Source organism: Eriocheir sinensis, chromosome 26 (genome assembly GCF_024679095.1).
Source record: "Eriocheir sinensis breed Jianghai 21 chromosome 26, ASM2467909v1, whole genome shotgun sequence".
Taxonomy (NCBI): domain Eukaryota; kingdom Metazoa; phylum Arthropoda; class Malacostraca; order Decapoda; family Varunidae; genus Eriocheir; species Eriocheir sinensis.
Window position 1 is genome coordinate 6458977 of NC_066534.1, and position 6000 is coordinate 6464976.

General features: G+C 47.7%; 1 protein-coding gene across 5 annotated transcripts in view; it reads right to left on the bottom strand.

The window, feature by feature from the left end:
• LOC127003724 (carboxyl-terminal PDZ ligand of neuronal nitric oxide synthase protein-like) overlaps positions 1-6000 on the bottom strand; it is a 67079-nt gene that overhangs the window by 39511 nt on the left and 21568 nt on the right. For 3 of the 5 annotated variants that reach the window (XM_050870680.1, XM_050870678.1, XM_050870681.1), the window contains exon 1: positions 261-782. The exons of 1 other annotated variant lie outside the window; for it this stretch is intronic. The gene's annotated coding sequence lies outside the window, so the exon portion shown is untranslated. Of the gene's footprint in view, positions 1-260; positions 783-6000 lie in introns of those variants that run through there. One more of the 5 variants, XM_050870679.1, reaches the window with a different exon arrangement.

Consider the following 6000-nt stretch of genomic DNA (forward strand, 5'->3'; position numbering starts at 1 on the left):
TTCATCGTATCTTTAAAGTCTGTGCGCCTCCCGACCATCAATTGGTGTGGATAAATGTTTTTTGATATGTGATGGTGATGACGGTTGACGAAGAGATAGTGGAATCCTCAAAAACTCGGATGACTGACTTTCTCCTCCTTAAATATTTTTTTTCATTGTTAACTAAAAGATGAAAGTCAGTCCGTTAATCTTCACATAATTTCCTCGTTGCTTTGTAGACACAGTTTGTAGCAGCGGCGAGGATGAAGCAACATACTCACTGGCGTGATGTCACTGAGCGAGGCCTCGCAACACTACGACACATTCCTACTTAACACACGTTCCGTAGAGGAGCGGCGCCGACACATTTTCCTCCCACACTCCTGGTGGCAGCGCCCGTGGCAGCGCTCCGCCGCGTCTTGCTCTTTTTTTCCCAGCTGGTCCTCGCGGCGTCGGGGCTGCTTTGTAAGACCACACGGAGGCCCCGAAAAACATTGCTTACACCATCAAAGCACTGCAACACTATTTTTTTCTCTCACCACTGACGCAGCACCATTATAGTATTATACGAAACACGTCTCCGGGGAGTCCGCTCGACTGTCACTCGGGCCAGGCCGCCGCACGCCCGCCGTCCTTCCTGATCCGCCGGAGCGCTTCCCGCCGCCGCTCGCTGATCCTTAGTGCCTCGGGCGTGTCAGTGGCCGCCGCTGACCCGTGAGTCCTCGCGTCACAATCATTCACAGGAAGAAACGAGACCCGTGTCAGAGCAGCACCACGGCCCGCACTGCCACGGGCACTGAGCCACCGAGCACCAGCACCCTCCCTGGCACCCGCACCGCCCCACCTCACCCACCTGCCCACGCCCCTCCATCCGCACAAACCTGCCACTGCGCCCCACCTGCCCCACATGAGATACCCCCCCCCCTCCTTCTTGCCATTCCACTTGCTTCTCGCCGACATTCAGTCCTCAGCGTGGCATCTTTCTTCTGTGCTCCCCCCCCCTCCCTCCACACCCACCTTCCCACCACTAGACCAACACCAAGGACATAGCAAGACATAGCAGAGCCAGGGACACAGGCACGTACGAGACGCCAGCCTCAGGGACACGCCACCGACGAGGACACAGTCACTCACATCAGGAATACAGGCAAGCAAGGCATTAGGGCACCCAAACAAACACACGCGCCACGAAACAATCCAATCACTTAAGAAATACTCGCGCGAGACACAACACACTGCGACCCAAGGTTACGAGCAAGAAAATAAACATTAAATGGTGCGTTGCGTAGGAATTCTCTTCCCCTGAAAAAAGTGTGGTTGTGACGGGCAAGGTGCTGAGTGGGAGGAGGAAATATACGGCAATGAATATGTGGCAACGAGGGTGTGCATATTGTGGAAATATAAGTTTAAGGCATGAACGTGTATTTGTGGCAAGAACCATTCATCCTGAGGTATTAATAGGAAAATGTTTGGAAGTCTCCACGGTAAGAAAGACCTTCCTTTCCACTGTTATGACTAAAAATATTCTTTCACAAAGATAAACATTATTTATTTTTACTTCTGAATATTTATACATCTCTTTTTTGCGTGTGTGAAGCTGTCCTCTTAATATGTCAAGGGAATAAGTAATTTAGAAATACTTCATTCATAATATTCATTCAAGAGGAGATATCAGGACACCTCTTCTCACGTAACTGACTGCTCTTTCGGCCACCTCTTCGGATTCTTTACAGGAGCAGCGAGTGGCGGGCTTTTTTTATTGTTTCCCTTTTTTTGTGCCCTTGTGCTGTCTCCTTTGTTGTAAAAATAATAATAATAATAATAATAATAATAATAATAATAATAAAAGAAGAAAGAGGCTAATTATGTCCACAGCGGATCATGAATGACTTGCTACATACGTGACGCGCTCAACTCCCCGGGAAATGATAAACTGGGAGCCACAAATTTATATTCACACGGAAGTTACTGAGTGCCCGACTGCTCCGTGCGGCTCATAGGGTCTCTGCGTCAACCAGCGCGCAGAAGATGACGTCAGCAGGTGGAGCGAGGAGAGATGAAATAGAAAACGAAAGTAATCACGTCGAACGGTAACGCAAATAAAATCGAAAGTATTTACGTCGAGCGGTGACTCAAATAGAATCTAAACAGGCTTTCATTGTCTTTGAATGATTGATTGTCTTTGATCCTGGCCACGAGCTTCCTCAAGTCCACCAACCGGAAACAGGAGCATCACGTCCATCCAAAGCCTGCCTCTCTACCTCGCCGTGCTCTCAATGATTACTGGCAGCAGCGTTACCATATTATCGTACTCAAAACATCGCATTCATCAGTTCCAGGGCCCCAAACTTTCGTAGCCACACAGATAACGCGATTCTAAGTGAAGTTATCGTCAAAAGCGTTACTTGTTGGTGTTTGTTTCCTATAGCTGTGAGTCAAAAACCGAAAAATACGATGTGCTGAGTGGCTGAGTACGATAATTTGGTAACGCTTAGTCTGGCAGCTTTTAACCCCTTGTCTTCGGATTTCCTACAACAAGACATCACCAAGCTACAGGAATGGAACAAAAAGTGGCTGCTACAATTAAATGAAGAAAAATGTAAAGTCATGCATTTTTGGAGGGGATATCCAGCATACCAATACAACATGGAAAGCACTCCACTATCCACCACAGATGCAGAGAAAGGCCTGGGAGTGTATGTTACCAGGCGACCAGTGAAAGCCAAATACGTGCCAATCGCAGCGGACGGGTTAACATTCACACCACCACGGCTGCCTTTCCCTTACAATATGTCCTCCCTTTTAGCTCTTTTAGTCTTTCATGGACCTCAATGGCGTTCGGTACCACTTGTTTCTTCTCCCTCTTCCTAGGCTACTTTACTTCCCCTCCGCAACAACACTTTCCCGAGCCCTCCTGTTTGTTACTCTCTCGCCGATCAGCCTTGTCTAATAAACTGAGAAAATAACCTTCCTCCTCCTTCTCCTCTTCCTTCTTCTTCTTCTCCTACTCCTAATTCTCCTCCTCCTCCTTCACATCATCATCATCCTTATCATCATAATTATCATACACACCTTTTTCCTCCTCCTCCTCCTCCTCCTCCAAGGTTTCCTAGAGTCTATGAAAGTAAGGGTGCCAACGCCCCGAGGAGGCACCGTTGGCACACAGAGGAGCCTGACGTTGCCCCCTCCCCCCTTTCTGCTGCCTCGCAACGGGAGTGGACGGCGTCAGGTAAGAGAGAAATAAAGTCTGGACTCAAGAAGCACAGACTGATATGGAAATGGAGACAGAGCGAGCGAGCGAGAGTGAACAGATGTATAGGAGAGGAGATCGAGAGAGAGGAAGAGAAGGAGAATCAGGGAAGAAGGGATGAATGGACAGAAAAAAAGAAAAGGAGGATTAGGGAAGAAGGGATGTGGGGAGAAAAGAAGGGAGAGAAACAAGGGGAGAAAGGATGAGGGAAAAGGAGGGATGAGGAGGAGGAAAATAATAAAAGGAGAGAAGGGAGAAGAAAGTAACATGACAAACAGGTAGATGGATGGATAGATAGATAGATCACGGGTGGAGCAGCAGGTAATTGGGTTAGATAAGAGCCTGCGTAACAAGGCCCCCAACCTATAAATACAACATGTACTACACACACCTATTTTTTTTTCCTTGACGTTATTGCTCTTCTTTGCTATTACCCTTCTCTTTCCTCCTTTCTACTGTGTCTACGTCCCCTTTTCTCTCCTTTCATTACTTCCCTCCTCATACCTCCTTCTTTCCCCGCTGCAGTCCCTTCTCCTCCTTCACTCCCTGATTTCCTTCCCTTCTTCTCTCTCCTCTTTCTTTCCTTCATCCTTTCATTACTTTTTCCTTCTCTGTTTCACTCCCTCTTTCTATCCCCTCATCCCTCCTTTTCTTGTTTCCCTATTTCCTATTCTCCGTTCATCCTTTTCTTCTCTGTTTCCCTCCCTCCTTCTATCCCCTCATCCCTCCTTTACTTGTTTCCCCTCTCTCCTTTTCTCCCTCCTTTTATCCCCTCATCCCTCCTTTCCTTGTTTCCCTATTTCCTATTCTCCGTTCATACTTTTCTTCTCTGTTTCCCTCCCTCCTTCTATCTCCTCATCCCTCTCTCCTTTCCTCCCTTCATCCTTCCTTCCTTCCTACTCACTCACCTGTCCCAGACCACATTACCTGCCCGGCACACCTTCGCCCGTCTCCCCTGCCTCCCCCTCCCCTCCCCGCCCCATCAGTACATCAGCAGGCATCACTCGGCCCCGGGCTATGATCATAAAATATAAACCTTTCACGAAGACACTCTGAAACCTGCCATTCCCCTCGCTGCCTCCCCTACTCCCCCTTATGAGAATGGTGAGCTCAAATTTAGGGCGACCTGTACTTCTCTCTCCCCTCCTCCACACTTACGCAACTCCTCTCTACCGTCTCCGCCGCCTCCCTCGACCAACCCCAATACTTCGCCTTCTTTAATATTAACTTGCTTCTTCCTCGCCGTTGACGCTCCATATACAGCTTACTTATGGGTCAATAAATCTACTTGCATCAGTATAATGGGTGAAATTTTGGGGCTACAACATTATCACTTCATTTCCGTAGCGTGCAAGATGTTTCGTACTCAAATGGTGACGTTAAACTTTACTCTATTTTTTTTTTTGTTTGCGTAGCTGCTAAATTGGTTGGCTTTCTGCTACGAGTTTCCATTTTTAGAAGCCTTAGGAGGGAGTGAAACGGAGAAGGAAAAATGGATGAAAGGATGGAGGAAAGAAGAGGAGAGAGAAGAAGGGAAGGAAACAGGGAGTGAGGGAGGAGAAGGGACGGCAGCGGGAAAAGGAGGAGGTATGAGGAGGGACGTATTGAAAGGAGAGAAAAAAGGGACATTGTGGTTGCTATTCTCGACGCAACTGCCTCTCACATCAGATATTCCCTGACGCCGAAAAGGAGATGAATCAAGGTCTCACGAGTGGTTTTTTTCCCTCACGTTCACGGTACAGATGCCTTGCCAAACTACCCCTACGCCCATAAAACTACCCATGGGAAAGCCTCATCAAATTTAGGCTCCGAAATGTTTCAGAATATGGCCCTGTATCCTTTTTCTCAGCTTTTTCTCAGGAGCAGTTCAATCTCTTACGCCTATGGGTCGTTTTTAAAACATTTCGTCGCCCAAGTTCACATATTTGACAAGGCTTTCCTATGAGTTTTGGGCATTTCCAGAGGTAGTTTAACGTCTCTGGTGGTAGTTTGACCCTGCTTCTGTAGCATGAACCTAAAGAAATACTCATTAGAACCCTATTGATCCCCTTTTTGACCTTTAGAAATAGCTGATGTGAGAAGCGAAGGCGTCTAAGAATATCAACATCTGTCTTCCCCCAACGCACACTATCGACAACTCGTACTGCCATTAACAATTTATTCCTTCTCTTAACATTCTCTCGTATGTGTATTTCAAACTCCTCGCATTCCAACATTCCCTAAAGCCTGATGCTGTCGTTCCTCTCCCCTGTACACACCCTCCATAATTAGTAGCGTTCCTTCCTCCCCCTTCAGATAAGCGCAGCGCCCTCCCCTCTTAATAATTTCTCTGCACACGCCAAGCACCTCACGGCTTCAACACCCCCTTCATCAGAGCCCTTGTCTTCCCTCCCAGCCTCGTTCATACACTGTGCTTATGTACCTCGCCTCTCCTTCTTTAATACTGCTTCTCTTTCCTTCGCTCGCCCACGCTCGCATCTCCCTATAAATACATCTTCCCTATCGGCCTAAAGGTAAACCGTCTGCCAACAGCGCTCCCTCACGGCGAAAAATCCCTTAAATTACCCTTAGATGCGCGTTCACCTGAAGAAAATGGATGATGAGGCAAGGAGATAGGCAGCGATAAGGAGGAGGGCGAAGGGAGAAGGGAAAAGGAGAGGAGGAGGAAAGCTGTAGGGCGCGGGAGAGAGGTAAAGAAGATGGATCGGGAGGAGAGGAAGGCAAGAAATGTGATGTATCGGAAAAAGGTGAAAAAATACAAATCAAATAAG